Genomic DNA, 23,398 nt, shown 5'->3' with positions numbered 1-23,398 from the left:
CATGGGTGTTCACACCTATGCGATCCGATTCCTGTCCGAATTGACAGTTCACACTGCGATATGCTAACTGATCTGGGAGTGTCATTAAAGGCCCGTAAACACGTGCAGATTGTCGGCCGAAAATGTTCGGCCGATTTTCGGCTTGTTAGTATGATGCTTCCGACAGCCGACAGCGCACTTTCGGCCGAAAAGAATCTGTCGTGCAAGCATTAAAATATTTGTTGGCCAACACCAGAACGGCCGATTGTTCGCCAGTCAGTACAGAATTCGGCCCACAGACAGCAGATTTGCAAGACTGGGCATGTTCAGAAAAGAAAAAACACACGGAAAGTTAACCATCACATGACATCACTTCTGCAGTCGGCTGTTGTTGGCGGACAAAATTCGTGTGCAGTCTTTTGCACTTTTCAACAGACACAACAGCCCTCGGACAAAAGACGGCCGATCGTTCGGCCGACGATCGGTACGTGTGTACGGGGCTTAACTTTGTATTGACCCTCCCAGTGGTTCGCATTTGGCAGTGTGAACTTCCTGCGAGTCGGGAGCGATGCGGGAACCCGCAGTGGATTTGCAGGGTTCCTGCATTGCACCAGTGTGAACCGAGCCTGAGTAATGGTTTGGAGCATATTTATATGGCTTCACTGGTGGTGAATCAATCACTGTCATTTAAAACACATGAATCAAGAAGATTTGCCAGCAGGAAATATTTGCTGAATGTAAGAATCACTCCTTTATAAATATGCCCCTTAAATGATATATTTTCTGCACAATACCCTTTTGGAACATCTATCAGCTTACTTCTATATGTCATAATTAGAGATACTGTATACATCTTGGGTGTGCTTTTGATTGCTTTGGTTCTTGATCCTGGTATTCCTGGCAGCAAAGCAATGGTTCAATTCTGCATAAGTTCAGCAGCACCAAAAAGAGAGAAGACTGCAATGAGAAAGAATAAGGGAGGGAAATGAGATTAGATAGGGGAGAGGAGCTCCTACACATGTGTAGCAGGTGCTTCACATCTCTTGCGCCATGCCAAGCTGACCAAGGCTCTCGCTGAGGGACGGGAATGTCCGTCAGCACCTGCGGGGTATTTCTCCCCCCACCTTCTCCTCACTGAACTGACACTGACTCTGTTTGTTGTGCTCCCTCCCCTGCATCCTAATGGGCAGGGAGAAGAGAGCCATTCAGGAGCAATCAGTAAAGCATTCTGGGGCAGGTAGTCCCCACCAAAAATAGCTCCATAGACTTGTATGAGGACAGAACTACACCCCAGGACAGAGGCATAACTAGAACCTTCAAGACCCCATTGCAAGAAACCATGAAGGGCCCCCCTGACCCCCCCCCCCACCCCCCCACCCTTCCATCTGAGCTCCGAGCTTCTGGTTCTGGGAGGGCGTCCATGGACATCCCCCCAGAATCGTGCATCCAGCATGCTTTGTGACTGCTGTGTTCTTCGGAGAATCACAGTGGCCCTTTACCATGTGATCAGCTGATCACACGTAAATAAAGTTGTCGGTTATCGGCACTCCTTTCCTCCCACGCTGTGTCTGTGTAAAGAAAGGAGAGCCATTAACCAGCAAGACTGTCAGTACATTGTTTACACTGATAATCAGGGCTCTGATCATCAGTGTCCTGATTGTCAGTGCAGCCCCATCAGTGCTGCCTATCAAGTATAGTGATCATGAATGCCATCCTATTAGAGCTCATCAATGCCGCCTATCAGTGCCTATTAGTGCTTCCCATCAGTGCTCATGAATGCTGCCTATCAGTGCTCATTAATGCTGCCTATCAGTGCACCTATCAGTGCTGCCTATCAGTGCTCATCAATGCCCATCAGTGCTGCCTATCAGTGCTCATCAATGCTACCTATCAGTGCCACCTATCAGTACTCATCAATGCCGCCTATCAGTGCTCATGAATGCCGCCAATCAGTGCTCATCAATGCCGCCTATCAGTGCTCACCAACACTGCCTATCAGTGCCATCTATCAGTGCTCATCAGTATTGCCAATCAGTGCTGTCTATCAGTACCACTTATCCATGCTCATCAATGCCGCCTATTAGTGCCACTTAGTGCTTATCAATGCTGCCTATCAGTGCCCATCAATGCTGTCTATCAGTGCCACTTATCAGTGCTCATCAATGCTGCCTATCAGTGCCCATACTTTGGGCTCTCTCATACAGCTCAGACTTAGAGCCTGCACTGACAGTCCCTCCTACCTCGCACAGATAGAAGACAGCCAATCTGCTTCTTCTTCTCCCAGAAGGGTGAAACTAAGCAGTTGAAATCGATCATTCACACTTCCCATGATTCACACAGGAGAGGGGCGGAAGGAGAAGATTGGCTGTCTCCTATTCATGCGAGGTAGGAGGGACTGTCAGTACAGTCTCTGAGCCACTGATAGAACGAGCGGGCCCCCTCCTCTAACAATAACTGCCCCCTCCTAGTGACAGAACGGGCAGGCATTAGCTCCCTCCTCTCGCAGTGACTGCCACAGTGGCGGAACTCCAGGGCCCAGTTCAAGTGCGACTGCTGCGACCCTGGTAGTTCTGCCAGTGTCTCAGGATTCAGGAGAAAGGGAAGAGGCATCCATCTTGTCTGCTAAGCAGTTCATTCACCATGAGGCAGGGGAAGAGACTGGATATGAGAGAGAGGTGCTATCTTCCCAGTCAGCCCACCACTGTGTTCCAGGCATCCAGCCTGAGAGAGGGGGATCCCAGGTGCATATACAGGTGCACCTGCATCGGCTGTGTGAAGCGTTACAGGGTGAGGTGACCAGTCAGATTACCCAAAGAGCCTGTCTGTTTCAGGATGTTCGCTTGGGCCTTAAATGCAAGATTGGTGAGAGGGCACCTGCCCAATCCTCCCTAAATAGTGTAAAATAGCTGCGCTATGCACCACTTAACTAAAATTTTAGCTAGCACTCGTTAAATGACATCAATCAAATGAATGAGTATAGAAGGCAGCTACACAAATAATGACCCTGATAAAATCACAGAACATAAAAACAAGTAAAATTGTAGCGCTAAAAATTGATGATAAAAAAGTCCATAAATGCTAACAGTCATTAAGATCAATCCAAGTGCTGGATAACCACGTGCAGATGGAAACTTATAATAAGCAATCCTTCCTTCCTCCAAAGACCACGTGACACAGACCACCACCAAGATAGGTATTATAAAATACCCTTACCAGAAATTAGCATGTAATAAGCCGTGAAAAAATATATGGACCTCCAGGACATAGGATCAATCACGATGGATATCCAAAGCACACTAAATCACAAACACCGGAGTCCTCTGGTAGTCATGCTCCAAAACAAGAGAAACTTCTCATAGTGCAGTAAGTTTAAATTAATTTATTAAACAAAGTCAAACTATATTGCACTCACATTTTCAGTATCAGCAGCGTTTGGAAGCGTGCATGTCGAGATGTTTCAAACCATAAAGATGGCCGCCGTCGTCGTCCACCGCGCATGCGCCCGCCTCCACCAATGAGACCGCCGGACATACGTTTCGTCATACGGAATGACGTCGTCAGGGTATGATGACGCGGTGGACGACGGCGGCGGCCATCTTTATGGTTTGAAACATCTCGACATGCACGCTTCCAAACGCTGCTGATACTCTGCCAAAATGTGAGTGCAATATAGTTTGACTTTGTTTAATAAATTCATTTAAACTTACTGCACTATGAGAAGTTTCTCTTGTTTTGGAGCATGACTACCAGAGGACTCCGATGTTTGTGATTTAGTGTGCTTTGGATATCCATCGTGATTGATCCTATGTCCTGGAGGTCCATATATTTTTTCACGGCTTATTACAATCCTCCCTAAGCCAAAACCCTGAACTGCTGTTGTTGCTCTGCCTAACTTGATTAGGAGAATCTGTGATGCTGTTGCACTCAGTTTGGCAGTGATAATACCTGCCTGATTTAACTGAAGATTACCAACACCATGCGGGTCCCTTCTATCTACCAAGTCCTCTTTGGATGCACTCTTTTCTCTTCACACAAGAAAACCAGCAAGTGCTAAAGCCTGAAGGGCCCCGTCTACACTTGGGACTCTGGTCATTACATGGATGGGTTTAAGTTATGGTTCAATTCAGTGCACTGAATCGGGTACTGTGCTCAAGCTGGTCATCTGGGACTGTGATGCTGGGGTGGAGAAGGGAGATAACTGAAATAGAAAGCATGGTCATTCCTCTGCCCTCCTCCTGCCTTTACTCATATAGTCCAATCTAAGTAGGTTATTTCACTGAATTGATATTCACCATTTAATTTGTTGCTTATGTGTGTTTACCTCTGCTCTCTGGGTTATTCATCTTAAAAGGAGTCCCCAGAAATCAGACAGAATTGATTTTTGAGGTTTCTTGATAGCCTTTTTTTTCTTGATTCACCCTTACATATCTGGGTACTAATCAATATTCTTATTACTATTTCTTCTTTTTATCCTTAAGCAAGTTCACAGAAAAGATAACTTCTGTGTTCACTACAACCTGTGTCCATTTTCTTCTGTAATTACACTAACATTTTGCCAGGTGTTCCAATGGGGTTTGAGTCTGTTCTTGGGGTTCAAAAGGCAGAGTAAGGGCTCTTTCACACGGGCATTCCTTTTTTTTTGCCCGATCAGGTCCTTTTTTTTTTTTTTTTGTAACGGACACGGATGACACTTGTGTCATCCGGTCCTTATGTCCGTTTTTCATCCCATCCGTTTGCGGATGAAAAACTGACATAATGCATGTCTATGTAAATACGGATGTCTGCGGATGACACCACTGACATCCGTTTTTGCTTCCGTTCCATTTTTTGAAAGGAAGAAAAAATAGGGTTCTCCTCCGTTCAAAAAAACTGAACTGAACTGAACTGACAAAAAACGGATGTCAGAGGATGATCATCCGCTGACATCCGTATTTACATAGAGATACATTATGTCCGTTTTTCATCCGCAAACGGATGGGATGAAAAACGGACATACGGAACGCCCGTGTGAAAGAGCCCTAAGGAACCAACAATATTCAAGCGGCTCCTTGGGGGGGGGAGGTAGCGCTACACATGGTATGCTTCAATCCTCCCTATTGTTCGATCAACGAAGTGAGGGCTTCAAGCCTTTGAAAATTTTAGCAACGTCTCAGATTTTTAGCACTTAGGTAAGACAAATGAGATAATAGAGGACATGTAGACATTCTGGTTTTTCTAGTCCCTGATAAACTTTGAAGGTCCCACAACCTTGATTTTTTATGCAATGTGGAACCCATACTATAGCTGGGGCTGGATTGCTACATGACCAATATGGGCCTATGATGACAGCCAGTGTGTACCTGGCCTTTATTATAGCTGTGCATGTTGCGGTTTGAAAGAGACTAAATCCTTGTACACACGATCAGATTATCGGACACATTTTCTTTCGTTTTTGTTGCATGCTAGTCTCATATGGAAAGTGAAGAGGTTACTTTCATACGAAAATTCTCGTACAGCATAATTCAACTTCAGAAGGGATGTAATGTGTTGAATTGTTTTGTATTCATTCTTTCGTTTCCGAGCATGCGTAGTCTTGCTCTTATGATTTTTTTCGGACGAAAACTGTACTAACTAAATGAAAATTAGACGTTGTGTTCACTTACGATAAAAATTTTATAGCCTGCACATCCAGTTTTTGTTGTATAAAAATTTGTAATCGGCTGTCAAAAGCACCATACTAACGATCCGAAAATCATTAGATCGTTCGTTCAGACGAAATTTTACGTCTGATTTTCTTATTATGTGTACGTGCATTTAATGCCCTCAGGTAAGGTTTCCACCTTGGCTAGTTACCAATATCTTCCTTTTAATCTCATTCTTATGAATAATGTTGGCAACATGTTTAGTTTTTAACTTCCAGGTCAGCAATACACTGGCCAGTTTTTAAGTCTGCTCTCTGTAGACACTCGGAGTGGGCTCAGGCGTGTTAAGATTATAGTCCCAACCCACCTGAGCAATCCTGCCAGGAAGCCCTTACTGCACACCACCAATCATAGGCAGTGAGGCATTTCCTATTCCTATGATTGGCGGTGTGAAGTGACGGCTTGGGACTACGACCTGAACCCGTCTGAGCCCATCTCTAGTAGACACCTTTAAGTAGTTCACGGTGATGGACAACCAATGTATACACAATAAAAAATATGTAGAGGCCTCCACACTCCCCTTAAAGACAAAAAGATGTTGCATATAGGGATTCCTGGGCCATATCTATAGCTAGGGTTCTTGCTGCGTAGGGAACGGTTGCTCCAAACATTTCTACTTACTATAAAACAGTCCTAATGTTTTAGAACATTTTTCTTAATTAAGGCAAAGCTTTTACAATCCTGAGCATAGGATGAAAAAAATAATAAGCAAAAGTTTCCTTCAGTGCAAAATTACATGAGAAAACAACCAGAACATTTAGAGATATTGGCAACTGGAATTATGTGTACATTTAACATTTTCCTGTAGAGATTTATATATCGGCCTTTGGAAATCAGGTGTTTAGGGCAGCAGGCTTAGAAGGCCAGCACCAGCCATTAATTTATTTTTTTTTTTCACCCTCTCTGGCCAAATCTGGCTAATATGGCTAAATTCAGCAGGAAGGAGGAGAGGGAGAAGTCCAAACTCTTTGTAGAGTTCATGAAACCGTGATATAGTTGAAAAGTACACTGCCTCTAATCACACATTCTAATGGGCCATACACACTATAAGATTTTCTGAAGACTTTTTCCTTTAGGCCCCTTTCACACATGCTGTCCATTCATCCGTTTTTCATCCATTTTTGCATTGGTAGTGGATGTGAAAAAAACGGATGAAAAATGGATGAAAAAGGAAGGAAAACGGATTAAAAGCGAATGAAAAAGGACGAAAAACGGATTAAAAACTTTTGACGTGACTGAACTGATGAACTGAATGGACTGTATAGCCCCGTACACACGTACTGATCCTCGGCCGAACGATCGGCCGTCTTTTGTCCAGGGCTGTCGTGTCTGTTGAAAACTGCAAAAGACTGCACACGAATTTTGTCGGCCAACAACAGCCGACTGCAGAAGTGATGTCATGTGATGGTTAACTTTCCGTGTGTTTTTTCTTCTCTGAGCATGCCCAGTCTTGCTAATCTGCTGTCTGTCGGCCGAAATCTGTACTGACTGGCGAACAATCGGCCGTTCTGGTGACGGCCAACAAATATTTTAAAGTCTGCGCGACAGATTCTGTTCGGCCGAAAATGCGCTGTCGGAAGCATCATACTAACAAGCCTACAATCGGCCGATCGGTCGGCGGCCGAATATTTATGGCCGACAATCGGTACGTGTGTACGGGGCTTTAGTGTGAAAGGGGCCTAAGACTTACCAAAACCATATAATATGAGGTCAAACCTAAACACTTTCAATTTGTATGCAATCTGGCAGGCCCTTGCACTACACAGAAAAGGTAAATCTGAAGGAAATCTTACCACAAAAGTTGGATAGTGTGTATCCAGCTTAAGGCCCCTTTCACACATACGGTCCATTTTTCATCCATCCGTTGATGGATGAAAAATGGACATCAGTGCATCTCTATGTAAAAAAGGATGACAACGGATGATCATCAGTTTACATCCGTTTTCATCCGCTTCCGTCAATGTCCGTTTTTTGGAACGCATGAATGCCCTATTTTTCATCCATCAAAAAAAACGGATCGGATTAAAAACGGATGTAAATGGACAAACGGTCCGCTTTTCATCCATTTTTGCATTGGTAGTGGATGTAAAAAAAAAATGGATGAAAAAGGTTGAAAAATGGATGAAAAATTGATGAAAAACTGATGAAAAACTGATACATTTTGACGGGACTGAACTGGTGAACTGAACCTACGGTCCGTATGTGTGAAAGGGGCCTAACAGTGGTTTTTAATTAAATAATCACATGGCACAAGGGCGTGGGCCTTGAATTAAAGGTAAGCCCGGTAGACAGGTGTCCCTATTGGAAGATTTCCCCTTTATCATGTTTCAGTGACAACTCCAATTTTTGTATCTTCTCTTTAAGTCCTGGGAACAATGGTCACCACAACACATGTATAGTATGGAGCACCCCCAGCAAGGACAGTAAAAAAACAAAAACAAACCACCACAAAAAAAAAAAAAACTGACAGGTGTTCTAACCCCTCACCGCTCTATCCAACTAACTAAAAAAAAAAAAAAACATTTTGGCTTTAGGTACATGCTAGTTTAATAGGAAACTAAGGTAAGGACATCTATATGAATATTAATATTTTCTGATTACTACTAAGTTGCAAAGTGTTTAACAAAAATATAATGATCACAAAAAGTCATATTTTCTGATACATCCAACCTCAGTGACCAAATAAAAAAAAATATTTTTCTTAGCAATGTTGCCTGCACAGATCATTATGTGTGTTTCACAGAAATGTAAAAAAAAATCAAACCTTTTTGTGGATCATTGAACGTGTGTTGCTTTAAAATAATTATCTGCGGTGTTTTATTGTACTGCAAAACGCCAATAAAATTCTGGGAATCCCACAGAGTTAATGAGCTGACTGCTTTGTAAGGTTGTTTCCCTAATTTATTAGACATACCGTATATATATATATTTTTTTTTTTAATGAAAAACACATCATTCGAGGCCTCCAAATGATTTGACATGGCTTAATGACTTCAAACAGCTTGGTTGATTTGCTGGCCCTTCCTCTTGCTAAGATTCAGCTGATAAAAATATCCCTAGACAGTGAAATCAGTGGATGCGTGCTTTTTTTTTTTTCAGACAACCCTGCCATGTGATCAGCATCCAGGCAAGCTCAGTGAGATTGTGTAGCTGTTCGACAAGCAGTAGGTAATGAGTCTTTGTGCAGGCTAGAGCTCTTGACAGTGAACAATAAAACATATGGTAGCAGCTATAAAATACTGCTCTGGGAAACTGGAAAAAAAATGATCTATTTTTATGCAGAAGACAGTTAGAATCTATGAGATTTCTATGTTTTAGAAAGCAGTAATCATCAAGATTCCATGGATTGTAATTAGAAGCTGTGCATAGGAAGAGTGCATGGATTGGGGAAAAGCAGTGTGAGCAGGTTAGTGGTCTGGTCTCCGTTGCATTAATTCTTTTTATTTATATGACGTGTTCTAGAAAAATGCTTGCAAAGATATTTGAATGTGAATTGTAAAATAGGTGTTTGTACATTTTTTTTGCTAGAATGGCCTTCTCTTTAGGCAGACAAATAACGTGCATGTTAATATGTGTATATTTTTATTGGTAGAATGGCTCGTTATCTTAAGCATGTCTAATATAAAAATATTCTAATCCCTTTTTTTTTTATTTTCCATTAAACAAATAGCTAAAGCTGACCAATTTTAAAATGATCATTTTCAATTCTAGCAATTGCAATTTTTTTTATTTATCATATAATTATGGTTCTATAGGGCAAAGAGTATTTCTGCTTAATAAAAATCCTGCCTGCAGAATATTGAAAGGTTCATCCTGGAATTTTATCCTTGTCAGCATTTGCCCTAAACAATTCAGCACTTAATATTTATGGCACTTAATATTAGGCTTTCTGATTTTCAATTAAAGCGCCTTTCGTTTTGTTTTGTCTTGTCCCTGATTTACTTACAAATTGCTGGCTACGCAAATTTCAAGCAAACTGAGAACAAATCAGCAGGATGTTGTTTGGGCTTAACTTGAAATTTTGCTCAACAATTGCCTTTAATTGTGTGTACTTCGATGCTTAAACACAAAGTAAATTGGAGACTAACAAGACTGTGATTATGATGGGGAGACAACATATTTACAGAAACTTAAGTCTGAAGTTAAATTTAATAGGGATAATTTTCTACAATGTTCTGAATTTAACAAAAAACAATTTTGATTTCAGGAACTATAAAAGGTGGGGGGGGGGGGGGGGATTTAAAAAAAAAAAAAAAAAAGCAAATCCAATCTTATTTTTGGGCATTGCATTTGTTTGCAAATAAACAAAATATATCAACAATGCTATACATTCACAAACTTGTCAGATTTTTAAAATGTATTTCCTGCTCAATGTTTTCTCCAAGCTATTTGGGCCTTTACCGGCCTCATGCAAATTAGAATACAGTAGCTCTAACTACAGAGACAGAGGGAGGAGCCTGGGGCTCAAAGGTCATTCTACAGCTAAAAAGCTGAATGGGGAAAAATGCTGGATGCAACTGCATCATCCTTTGCTATAAAGGCAATGTGCGTCTTTGACTGCTTATGGATTTGAAAGCTCTAGGGCCAAGTAGACATCCCTGCTCTGTCTGGAGAATTGTATCTACAATGAACATACTGTATTTGATAGATTTTAATGTACTAGGTTAATAAAACAGCTCACCTTTCATGATTGCATTAGGCAAGATAATTCAAATTAATAACATTTTTCATCACTTTAAGGTGGTGGTAAGTACATCAGTAACACACATTTGAATGTAATGCCATTGGTTGTGAGAAAAGACTAAATATTTCTATGTGGACTTATTTTGATCTGGCTATACAAATTAGGTTACTCTCTGGCCCACGGAGTCACCAGGATCATTGTGGGTGTTTCATGAAATTAAAGATGGCAGGAAGTCTATTGTGTGCAGACCTTCTTGGGTAAACATAGCGAGGCACAATCCATACTTTTTTTTTTTTTTAAGCTGTCCTTTCCCATATTTTACCTGCAAATGAGCTTTCCACAGTAAGTTGCATACGTGCTGCTGTTTTTTATCTTTCTTCTCACCTGTATGCCAGGGAAACTGATTCTTAGTAAATAGTCTACTGAGTTGATGCAGCTCACTGAAGCAGATGCTTACTGCAGGTTTAAAATTGGTGTGTTAAGTAACTTGAACAATTCCTCATATTGTCAGTTTATGGGCACTTGGCAGTAGGCTTTGACACATGTCAAACACCCATAAATAAGCATGTATGTAGCCAAATGGCTCTGTTGACTTAATATGGCATAAGGGGTTAATATGGCATAGGGGTTCATATACAAGTCCCCTGATGTGGTTTCATTGAACAGCCCCATGGCACCATAGTTTTTGAAGACAAAGATGAGTCCCCATCCACCATTGAAGTAATTCTTCTTTTGCAGGGGCTTTTTTTTTTTATACTTTAAGGCCTTGTGCATGTAATCCCTTAGCCCTTTACTCTCCCATTGACTAAATGTCCCGATAAAAGATCTGTGCACAGTTGGAATGCGTGAGATTTTGTGCATGTTTTTGCGATGGACAAAAATGCATGTGTATATCTTCTTGGTGCGCTGTTGTTTATTCTTGATGGCACCCTAATGCACACGTGTCGTAGTGCTCTGCAATGCAAGGCAACTTGTGTCCTGCTTTATAAAAAGGCACCTACACTTCTTTGGTTCATTAGGGAAGCCCATTGAAATGGTTTGCCCTAATGCAATGCATGTTTAACGAGTGGGGGAAAAAAAGCTAATCAACGCATGTTCATTATCGCAGTGCACAGATGTAATCCTAGCCTAACGAGTTTTGAAGTTGAAATAAAGACCTTGAGCTGTAGGGTTAGTTTTGGGCAACCAGTAGGGTTATTTTGACATTAGCAATAAAATTTTCAATTCTTGTAAGTATAGGAGACGTGATCTCTGTCCTTCCCACTACGCACTGCATGTCGTCTGAGCAGCTAATTAACAAGCAACAAAAACCGTATCCTGTACAATTTTTATGTGCCAATATGCACCTCTAAATATTACTGCACTCGTTTTCCGAACCTTAAAATTAACATTATATTTTTATCATACTCCTATTAAAAAAAAAAAAAATCTTTATCAGACAACATGGTGGCTTTTTGATTTGTGCTTTTTACCTTGCAACACACTGGCCTTTGGTTCAGTTCTCACAGGGGCACCATCTGAATAGGGGTTCATTCCACACCTCAAAAACATGCTGGTAGTTTGATCAGTTTTCCAGGCATAGTTGGCAAATGCAAAAAAAAAAAAAAAAAAAAATTCGCTCCATCTAAAATCACCCAAGGCCAAGTGTATTTAGGTGTTGGGTGCAAAAAATATCCAGTGTCTTATTTTACTTTGGCTTTGTTTTGCCTATGCTAGTCAATCTTCTGGTGGTAGAGGGGCAGGTGGGAAATTCATATAACTTAATGGCAGATGATATAAACACACAAATTGTTTACTGGTCTGGCCTAGGTGGTGTGGTCTTCAAAGGGACACCTATAGCATTGTTCACCAATGAAAACTCTCACTTGATGGGGAACCCTTGCCTTATACTGTCATTTGGTTGACCACAGGCCTCTAACAACAGAGGATAATGGGAAGGGTAATAACTGGGCCTACCCCTTTATTCATTATCAAACCCACCACGCTCCTCCATTCTTTTATATTGTGAAAAATGATACAGGCACTTATTGGTTTTGGAGTTTCTCCATAATGCTGGGCAGTCCCTGTGGTTAACTTTTGACTGCTTGCTTACTCAGTCATTCACCTTTTCTATTGTTCAAGCGATCTATGTGTATGGTAAAAGCATATCTCTTCACAATGCAATATTGTGTAGAGATATTCTGTTTTACAGTGAATTTACATAGCTGTGGTCCTACAGAAAATGGAACATAGGGTAGCAGATTATTTGATTAGCTGGCTTATATTTTCCTTGTCCACTTTTTTTAAATACAGGTTGAGCAGCCCATAGGCAAAAGATGTCTGAGAAATCACATACATTTTTATTTATTTTTTGTCTGTGGTAGTAAGTAAACCCCTGCCAGCCAAGAGTTGAGTGGAAAACCCTTTGGGCAGGTTGCAAAACCTGTCCCAGTTGCTATTGTTCTGCTCTGCAATGAGCAACGTTGGCGTCTGCCTGCACTTCTCTCTAGCTCCCCCCTCCCCTCTCAGGTCAGAGGACCTTGCAAGCTTATGAGGCGATCTGCTGTCCTGAGGGCGATTACATCGTGCCTGTCTTCTAATGTTGATGGGCAGTCTAAGAAAATGACAACCAATAGTTAAGGGTAGAAAAACAAGTGCCTTCTAAAATTGCATTTCAGCCAAGAAGATACAGACATTCTATTGTTCTAATAAAACCATGCAAATATCTTGCAATTTAGAAATTAACTTGTAAACTAAATAAAACCTATATTTTAACAATTGATTAATGTTTTACTTTGTAAATGGTTTTCCTCCCTATTTTTTTTTTTTTTTCTGGCATAGCTATTAACATGATGTAATTATCAGAAAAAAATTCATATGATCTAGCTATTAAATGTAACCTGGCTCACCATATGTCAAATGTTAATTAATCTGTTGAATAATAAGCAGTGAAATATATTGGTTCATCCAAAAATCTTAACTCGTACTGTGGTCCAAATTAGGCATTGTCCCGAAATCCACAGGATTATCTTCAGTATGCCAGCAAATACAATGGATCCCTACTGAGGTGGTCCCTTGTTAATTGGGCAGGACAACATACTGAACTATTTTGTGACCTTTTCAATGCGGTAAAGAGGTTACAAGCTGAAAGAATGAGTCATGTTCCTGTTAGGAGTAAATTGTGACCAATCAATTTGTATTCTTAAGATATATATGCAATTTTATTTTAGATGTATGTAACTATACCTACCACTTTAGTGTGAATTATTCTGTGCGACTAGAGGAAACATACATAACCTTTTAAAATGGGCATATTGATTTGTACTGTGTTCTTCACAATACATCACCCCCCCCCCCCCCCTTCTTCTTAATGATGGTGACATGATCAAGGAGACCCCTCCAACAAAATCATCAAAGATGACTGTATTTGAGGATAATGGCTCCTAGATAGAGAATCTGCTTTTTAAATTAAAAAAAAAAAAAAAAAAACACACTGATTCTTTAGAAAGGAGAGAGGCTCCCTTTCGTTATCTTGCCTGTTTTACCATTAGTCAAGGCTAAAATGTGGTATTGTAGCTTGTACAAATTTTAATGAAATCAAGTTTAGGAACCTGTGCTACTGTACCTCGACTGCTCCTAAACTCTTCCTACACTGTTTATTGGCTGCATGTTAGTCCTTCATGTCTCCAAACCACCTCTCTGGAACAACTTTGGTATGGGTAAAGACCCTAAGAAATTCTGTGGATGTTTAGTGCAACCTTTAGATCTACGAAGACAAAACAGTCAGCAAATTATTGCCCCTGGTAAAATGGTAATAAATCCTAAACCTAAAACAATTTTGCAGTTTACTAATCCTTTAAATGTGGTGGCTGCGGTTTTATTTTTTTATTTTTAATTTTTTTTTTTTTTTTAGGCTTTTTCTATTTGTTTTAATCTAGTGATCTTGCCAGTAACACATTTCAGTATTCAAGTGCTTACACTTTGGATGAAGGCAGAACAGACCCCTTTGGACACCAGCATTGTAAATCTTGGTGTAAGGAAAATGTGAGATGGACTAGACTTGCTGGCCAGATCACCAGGTGAAAATAAAGGAAAGAGAGCCTAAAAAGGAGAACAAATGCAGCCACCACATGGAAGAATTGGTAAGCTAAAGTATGTTTGCTTTTGGGTTTAGTACCGCTCTATTTTACCAAAACCATTCTCTAGTCTTATCTTAACCGTGTATGTCAGGCTGGGTTCACACAGGTGCAAATTGAAGTGGGTTTCCCTGCATCCAAAATGCATGTCAGGAGACGATGACCGGCTCTCAATGGAGCCAGTTCATGCAGCTCCGGGACGGCTGTGGAGCAGTTTGCAGAAGAGTCCTGTGCATCGTCTGGTCCATTTTAGGTCCAAATTCAGACCAAATTTGGACCTCAAATGGTCAACATGGATGCATCGGACCCCCTACTGTGAGATGCTCATGCACAATGTGAACCCAGCCTGAGGAGAAAATGACCATGTACAAAATAATTCATGAGGGTTCCACAATTGCTGTTAAAAACAAGTGTTTAGAGACATTTAATAAAAAAAATAAAGTGGAAGCTTTCTTTAATAGGGTTCCAGCTTATACTGTCAAGTTCTATAGACTTTATGGGGGTTAATTTACTAAAGCTAAATAGGCTTTTTACGTCTCAAACAAACTTGCCCCAGAGCTTAGTAAATGAGGTGAAGTTCTGCTGACTTCCATCTTTACTGCAAACAAAAATCCCCCCACCCCAACCGACATCCAACAGGAGGGTGTGACCACCTCCCAAAGGAGCCGATTCACACAGCTCAGGGGCAGCCGCGGTCTACATTTGGAAAGGGTCCTGTGCATCCTTGGCCAATTTGTAAGTAAAATGCATTTCTTGCCTTGTTCCCTTATGCATGTATAAGATTTCTGCCTATTTGAAAGGTTTTAAACATTTTTTTTTTAAATTGCAATCTGGGGAAAAAAAATACAATGTTGTCTATGCAACCATTATAGGCCAACCCACTCCCCATCCCCTTTAATGGCCTGTGACGGTACTAACAGTCACTATGAGTAAAAGACAGAAGTAATGGTTTGGATTGCTTCAATATTTGTCAGCAAATCTTCATATAGAAATATGAAGATTTAATACCACCTTACACTGTGTATTCCATGCATGGCTGAGAGAGAGACACAAAGACTGTCATTCGCAGACTTCCTTACTGTTTGTGTATTGGAAGGGAATGTGTATTGTGCTAAAGTTTACCTGTCTTCCATTGTTAAATGTTAATGACCTCACATTGTTCTGTCCAGATGGCTAGATAATTAGTTTAGTTCCTGTATAAACTTTCATCTGCATATGCTACTGTAATCAGCCAGAGGGGAGGGATTGTGTACACTGTATGGGAGTGTAAAACCCTGTTCCTATTGGATTGTGAATGTCCAGTCTTCAACAAGGTCCACATGGGCGGTAACCTTGTGGGTGAAAACTGTATAGAAGTCTGTTTCTTGTTCAATAAAGTTGTTCTAGAGTTACTTCACCCTTAATCTAGAGTCCTGTCTCTTATTGGGGGAATATGCTACAAGGGATTGCTATGGTCTTCCATACTCCCTTAGATAATCACTAAGGTCTTGTAAGAGCTTGTTCTACTGCACTCTGGGGAAAGAGGTTCACCCACGGGAACCTGGAGCCTTGTCGTAGGTCCAGGGTGGGTAGGAGATGGCGAGACCCTAACCAAGCTGCGGCGGTTCGTGGGGTCTAAAGTTTGTTACGGTGTCTGGTAAAGTGCTTGGAGCCCTCAAGAAGCACTAGTAGCATCTGTCAACGGAGGTACCCAGTCAGGGGTGTCCTGTTCCGTTACATGGCCCCCGTAAGAACTTGTAAGCTTCAAATAGGGCACAGTGGCTTCTTCATAAAAACTGTACTACTGTGTGTAATATATATATATATATATATATATATATATATATAAATTTTTTTTTTTTTTTTGGGGGGGGGTAGAATAAAATGGGTTTAAACTCGTATAATGACAAGAGCAGAGATAAGTTGCATAGACGTGTATTATAAAAGGAACATTTATTTTATTAAAAATCAGTATTACAAGGGTAACGGAGAGAGGGTTTTTTTTTTTTCTGCTACTCTTGTGACTGCCTTACTGGCTTTTATTATGTCTTCTAATGCACAAGCTGTGTGCCCTTCTTCGGTTCTTTACATTAATAAAGTTACAGATCTTCCTCAGCCAATAGAAGCTGCAAGACTTTGTGTTACAATCTGCCTTGCCTTTTCAACCTTGGATGGATGTGAACTTTATAAATGCTGTTCACCTTGTTCTTTTTTTAGATCACCATACTGCAGACTGCATTTTTCTTTTTTTTTTTTTTTTTTTCAAGAAACCTAAAACCCCCATTCGGTTCTTTTGCTTTCTGTATCCCTTCATTTCCTGTACTGTAAATGCAACAGGGAATTGGAGGAAATTTCCTCAACAAACTGGTTATCACAAATACATTTTGTACTTATTGGATGACTTCCCTCCTCGCCTCTTGTGCTGGTTAAATTGGGCAATGAACATGGACTACTCGCTGTCAAATTTTATTTAAATTGATTTTATGTAAACTTATGACTCTTTTTTTTTTTTTTTTTTTTTTTTTTTTTTTTTTTTTTTTTTTTTCTTGACTGAAGGTTTCACAAAATACCTACATTTCTATTTCAATACAGTCATTGTTTTGGGTGCTGCCTTACACTTAATCGTCCCTTTGTCATGGACGGTGGTGTCCTTGAAACTAAGCATATCTGCTTAAACCTGAACAGGCTGTAATAATTTGCTGGCTGCAGTGGCCTATTACTTTTCTTGCTAATAAATGTACTGCCTTTAATATGCTAGAGCTTGCTTTACAGCCCTTTAAACAGTCACGTAATTAGCTTCTCTTTAGCTTCTCTTTAAAGTGTACCTATCATATGTTGTGGAGTAGATGTAGGGTGCAGAAATCAATTTTAATGTTAAATAGACATTAGACATCTGACACTAACAGACACAAGTTACTTTAAGGAGTGAACTGCTGTATGTTTTTGTGTGTTCTTGTGCACCCATATTCCCTGTCCTTTTGTGGATAAAAATATGGAAACTCAATTGCTGACTTGTTTATAAGGTGCAAGACATGGGGCTGTTGTCATTAGGATGGCAACCCTGGAGCTGCACTTCATGAATTCCAATTAAAAACTGTTTACTACATCTTTATTATCAACATAATACTTTAACTAGCAGGTGTCAGCTGTAGACCTTTCCCAATGGAATTACATTGGTCAATTATTTCTGACCTCTTTCTGAAATTGCCACTTGTCTGGCTAATATGCTCACCCACTGGATTCCATATGGATCTGAAACAATTATTGGGAAAGTGGAAAAGAGATCAGAAGTCTTTTATCTACATATGTGTAGCACTAGCCCCGTAGAAGCCGCTGAATAGGATGCGTTCTGTTGCCTTGACCTTCTTAAGAATCTTAGTCACTCTGACACACCAGGTTGTGTGAACAAACCTACAATATCACTGGAAATCGCTGAAAGTAATACTTTGTATCCAATAGCAGTGCTATATCAAAGATAATGGGCATCAAAACTGGTAGTAAAGGCAAACTTAATGTTGTCACCCAGTAGGGTTGATAACTAGGATTAACAATGCTAATACAATTTACTATACAAAGTGAATAACGGTGAGGACTAGTCATAAAATTACATTTGGCTTCCAGATCAGCATAACCAGTAGCAACGTCCCCTCAAGTGAAGTAGTGAGCAGTTGTGAAGTTTAACCAACCAGTAGTGAGCAGTTGTGAAGGTTAATGCTGGAACTATATTGCCAAAGCAGATTTACGGTAGCAATGCTAGTCCCAGACTGACTTGGTATGCACAGCTCAAAAAAAAAAAAAAGAGGATGGTACCGAGGGGCTGGGAAATGAAGGAGACCTGCAGAATGATTATTACAGGAGGGGCAGTACTTTGGGATGTTCTCCTGCCAGCTATCTTTGGGGCCCCTTAAGAGCATCTTTGCTTCTAATGAGAGTCCCAATTAACCTGCATGCAGTGTTGGTATGGTATAGTCTTGTCACAGGTGTGTGGTAGATGTGGTTCAGATGCAGTAAAAGTATATAGGGTTGGTATAGATTGGGTACACCCAGGGCTTTTTTTCTGCGGGAACGCGGGGGAACGCAGTTTCGGCACCTCCAGTACTGACTGTATGTAATGGCAAGGGGTGCTGGAGTGTGCTGCAGGGTCTATTAATGCTTGCTGCTGGGGGATTTATTCCAGCTGGAGGCGGTCTATACTGTTGCTGGGGTGGGTCTTATATTTCTGGGGAGGTCAGTTCTTGCTGGGAGAGATCTACTATTAAGGGAGGGATCTATTGTTGCTGGCTGCGGAGAGATCTGTTGTCGCTGCTGGGAGTCTATTGTTGCTAGGGGGGAAAGTATGTTGCGGGTGGTCCATTGTTGTTAGAGGAATCTATTGTTGCTGGCAAGGGGCTATATTGTTGTTGCCTACAGGGAATCTATTTTACTGCTTTTCTTGTTATAATTACCATATTCCCAAATAATTACTTAACACCACTAATACTTGGTTCTGTATTCTCTAAAAGGGCAGTACTGGGAGGTAGGTAGGGGGTAAACCATGGAATGATGGGTAGGGTCCAAAAAAACGGGTGACTTGGAAAGTGGTTCCTGCACCTATTTTGTGAGAAAAAAAGCCCTGGGTACACCTAATGTTCTACTCTCAGTGGCTCACTCTGCTAGCAGTGTCAAAAATGGGTGGATAGCCCTCTCCTCAGTTCCCAGGATGCTGCTGTGGATGTTCACTGTAGAAGGGGCCCTTCAGTCTTTCCCTGAAAGCTTCCAGTGATCTGGGGTGAGAAGCAGAGGGTGAGTGGATGCCTCGGCCCTTCTGTGGCAGTGGTGCACGATCTGTTATGTTGGCGTGCAAAACTTCCCCACAGGTGTCCTCACTAAAGCTCAGGCATCCTAGCTGGCAGGTAAATACTTGGATAGAGGTGCTCGGCTCTCCCTCTCTCCTTGACACCCAAACAAAGCACTTTCTCGGTTTTAGAAAAATCCTCTTTCCACTTCTCCTACTGCACAGTGCATATTGGGATCTGTAGTGTAACCATTATAAACGAGCCATTGGCTGCTGTATCAAACTAAAACTCCTAGCATTTGCAGTGCTCTGCGTAGAGAAGTCTTCTGGCTTGCTTGGCTTTAGCTCTCTCCCTGCTGGCCAGAGGAGAAATGGTACAGCATAACATCAGTATCTCAGTAGCGGGAGAGAAGACTAAAATACAGTGGGTTTGATTTACCAAAACTAGAAAGTACAAATCTGGTACAGCTGTGCATTGAAGCCAACCAGCTTCTAAATGTTGGCCTGTTACAATAAGCTTTGACAAAAATAATGGAAGTCGATTGGTTTTTATGGAGAACTGCACAAGATTTTGCATTCTCCATATTGCTGTAGCCCAGCACCTGGCTACATGTGTTCTGGGAAAGTGACTCAAGCAAGTTCAATAGCCAGGAATGTTATAATTTGCAGAATAAGAAGTCCTCATTGGAAGCGTCCAGGTTTCTCAAGGAAAGGTAGTAGTCATTCCTATGTGTCATCCCACTGCTAAGTGCCACCCCTGCTTTGCATGATGCCCTTGGCTATAAGCCATCACCTAGCCTAAAAGGCAACTGGCTGTGCCTGCGCTCTCATGGCAGTTGGCTGTTCCTGGGGTGGACCACACTTCCTGACTCAGGTCACTGGGGGGCCAGTAACGCTGTGTGGAAGAACAAATTATTTTCAGTGCTGACACTTCAGTATCAAATTTGATTTATGAGAAGTTTATCTAAATATTGATACCAGTATCATACAAATATGGAATTTCATCTGACCTTTCAGCTTAAATCCGATACATTTCTGGTGCATTAAAAAAGGTCCCACAATTTTCCTCTGTAAAAGCAACCTCACCCTGAGTGGAAAAGCCTATCCCTTGCCAGCATTCTGTAGACAGGAACTCCTGCTTTTTTTTTTTTTTTTTTTTTTTGTGGAAGATTTGCAGCAAAATGATATGCCCATTACTGAGTCTGACCTGACCTATAGATTTTCAATTACAAAGCTCATGCTTCCTTCTCCTTGCAAATCCCCCATCTCTGGCTCCGTGGTGGAAATGTTGGATCTCTACAGAGAGGCCACTGCTTCCACACAGAACAATTCTCTTTCTCTGCAGCATGCTAGCCGGGGCAGGCTTTTCTAAAGGGCCATACACACTATAAGATTTTGTGAAGACTTTTTCCTTCAGATTTACCTTTTTTTTCTATGTAGTGCAAGGGCCTGCCAGATTGCATACAAATTGAAAGTGTTTAGGTTTGACCTCATATTATTATATGGTTTTGGTAAATCTAAAGGAAAAAGTCTTCAGAAAATCTTAGTGTGTGTATGGCCCATAAGAAGGCCAAACTACTGCTCCAGGGCCCCACACTAGAGAGATAATGTCTTTTAACATGCCACTGACACCTGTCTCAGAACTGACTGCTGAGGGAAATGGCATTCAACACTGGATATAGGTGAATATAATATATATGCTCAAAAAAATAAAAGAAACCGTTTGAAAACACATCAGATCTCAATGGGGAAAAAAATATCATGCTGATATGGACTGGGTAATGTGTTGGGAACGAAAAGATGCCACAATGTTTAATGGAAATTAAGAAAATTCTCAACCTACAGAGGGCTGAATTCAAAGACACATCGAAAATCAAAGTGAAAAAAATTATGCAGCAGACATTTCAGTACATTTTGCTGACATTTAATTGCAGCAACTTAACCGGTTGCCGACCGCCGCATGACTATATACTGCGGCGGTCAGCCCTGGCCAGGCAGAGTGACGTACCGGTAACGTCACTTGCAGTGGCGGCCCGTGCATAGGGGGCGCCAGGGCGCCGCCCCCTACCCCTAAAAAAAAAATGACAAAGCGAACAAATAAAGTTTTACAAAAAAAAATTGGGTTCACCGGCCTCTGTAATGGAAGTGGTGGCTAGGGGGGGGTTACGTCCCAGAAGAGGCGCCGATCGGCAGCCTTCTGGGGGCGTAACCCGAGCGCAAGTCTTTGCGATTGGACACCCCCACTTTCTGATATCCTGGCTGTGATTGGTCCAGTCTCCAGCCTGGACCAATCATCATCCAGGACATCCGATCCCTGACGTCACAATGGGGGCGGTGCCGGTGCGTGAGTCAGTCACTCACCGTCACCGCCGCTCGGAGGACGAGGGAGAAGCCGCTCACCTTGCCGCCGCAGAGAGGACGGACTGGATCGAGGAGGGAAGAAGCCGCCGCCGCCAGGTAAGTGCATTAAATTGAAGGGAGCACGCACGCTGGTCTCTGCATTGATTGGGGTACAATGCTGTGGGCACTCTGCATTTATTGGGGTACAATGCTGTGGCACTCTGCAATCATTGGGGTACAATGCTGTGGGCACTCTGCAATCATTGGGGTACAATGCTGTGGGCACTCTGCAATCATTGGGGTACAATGCTGTGGGCACTCTGCAATCATTGGGGTACAATGCTGTGGCACTCTGCATTTATTGGGGTACAATGCTGTGGCGCTCTGCAATCATTGGGGTACAATTCTTTGGCACTCTGCAATCATTGGGGTACAATTCTTTGGCACTCTGCAATCATTGGGGGACAATGCTGTGGCACTCTGCAATCATTGGGGGACAATGCTGTGGGCACTCTGCAATCATTGGGGACAATGCTGTGGCGCTCTGCATTGAAAGGGGCATGCACTCTGAACTCTGCATTGTGGGGGCACAGCACAGTGTTCATTGCATTGAAGGGGGCACAGCACAGTGTTTATTGCATTGAAGGGGGCACAGCACAGTGTTTATTGCAATGAAGGGGGCACAGCACAGTGTTCATTGCAATGAAGGGGGCACAGCACAGTGTTCATTGCATTGAAGGGGGCACAGCACAGTGTTTATTGCATTGAAGGGGGCACAGCACAGTGTTTATTGCATTGAAGGGGGCACAGCACAGTGTTTATTGCATTGAAGGGGGCACAGCACAGTGTTTATTGCATTGAAGTGGGCACAGCACAGTGTTTATTGCATTGAAGGGGGCACAGCACAGTGTTCATTGCATTGAAGGGGGCACAGCTTCAAAGTCACGCAATTTTTTTTTTACTGCGTTTTTTGGCGCGAAGCAATACCTATTGCATTTTTCTTTTTGCGCCCCCCCAAAAATTTTGAGCACCAGCCGCCACTGGTCACTTGCCTGTCACTTCCCTGTGAGCCAATAGCGGGTGAGCGCGCGCCCGCCGCAGCTCGTTCACAGGGAAGTTAGTGCGTGTGACCGGCGGACCCGATGTCCGCCGGTCACTCGCGATCGTCGGTACAGAGGGAGAAAGTCAGGCGGCTGATGTAAACAAGCCGCCTGTCATTCTCCCCTGTGTAGAAACAGTGATCAGACGGTTCTACTATGTAGGACCGTTGATCACTGTTCCTACACTAGTAGCCACAGCCAATCACAGTAGAAAGCACACCCCTAGGGACACACTTAACCCCTTCCCTCCCCAATAAAGTTAACCCCTTCCCTGCCAGTGTCATTTTGCAGTAACAGTGCATATGTATAGCACGGATTACTGCAGTAATGTCACTGGTAACCCCAAAAGTGTCAAAAATGTCAGTCAAGGATCCGATCTGTCCCCCGCAATGTCGCAGTAGCGCAAAAAAAAATTGCAGATCGCCGCCATTACACGTTAAAAAAAAAAAACACCAAAAATGACAGAAATCTTTCCCTTAGTTAGTAAACGCAATAACTTTTGCGCAAACCAATCAAAATACGCTTTTTGTGTTTTTTTTTTTTTTTTTTTTTTTTTTTTTTTTTTACCACACATATGTAGCAGAAAACAAATTGCAAAAAAACCCCTGGTCGGAATGGGGGTAAAATCTTCCGGGGCTTAAGTGGTTAAAAGGGTACTCAGTAGTTTGTATGGCCCCATGTGCTTGTATGCATGCCTGACAGCGTCTAGGAATGCCCCTAATGAGATGACGGATGGTGTACCAGGG

At 41.9% G+C, this 23,398-nt stretch overlaps 1 protein-coding gene across 2 annotated transcripts in view; it reads left to right on the top strand.

Annotated features, from left to right (window-relative positions):
* The window catches only part of CSRNP3 (cysteine and serine rich nuclear protein 3), a 186,243-nt gene that overhangs the window by 106,143 nt on the left and 56,702 nt on the right, over positions 1-23,398 (top strand). Inside the window, exon 1 of one of the 2 annotated variants that reach the window (XM_082262408.1) lies at positions 8,819-9,066. The exons of the other annotated variant lie outside the window; for it this stretch is intronic. The gene's annotated coding sequence lies outside the window, so the exon portion shown is untranslated. Of the gene's footprint in view, positions 1-8,818; positions 9,067-23,398 lie in introns of those variants that run through there. 2 annotated transcript variants of the gene reach the window in all.

This window comes from Pelophylax lessonae (assembly GCF_965119305.1).
Source record: "Pelophylax lessonae genome assembly, chromosome: 6".
NCBI classification, from domain to species: Eukaryota; Metazoa; Chordata; class Amphibia; order Anura; family Ranidae; genus Pelophylax; species Pelophylax lessonae.
This window is presented reverse-complemented; position numbering and strand designations above follow the sequence as displayed.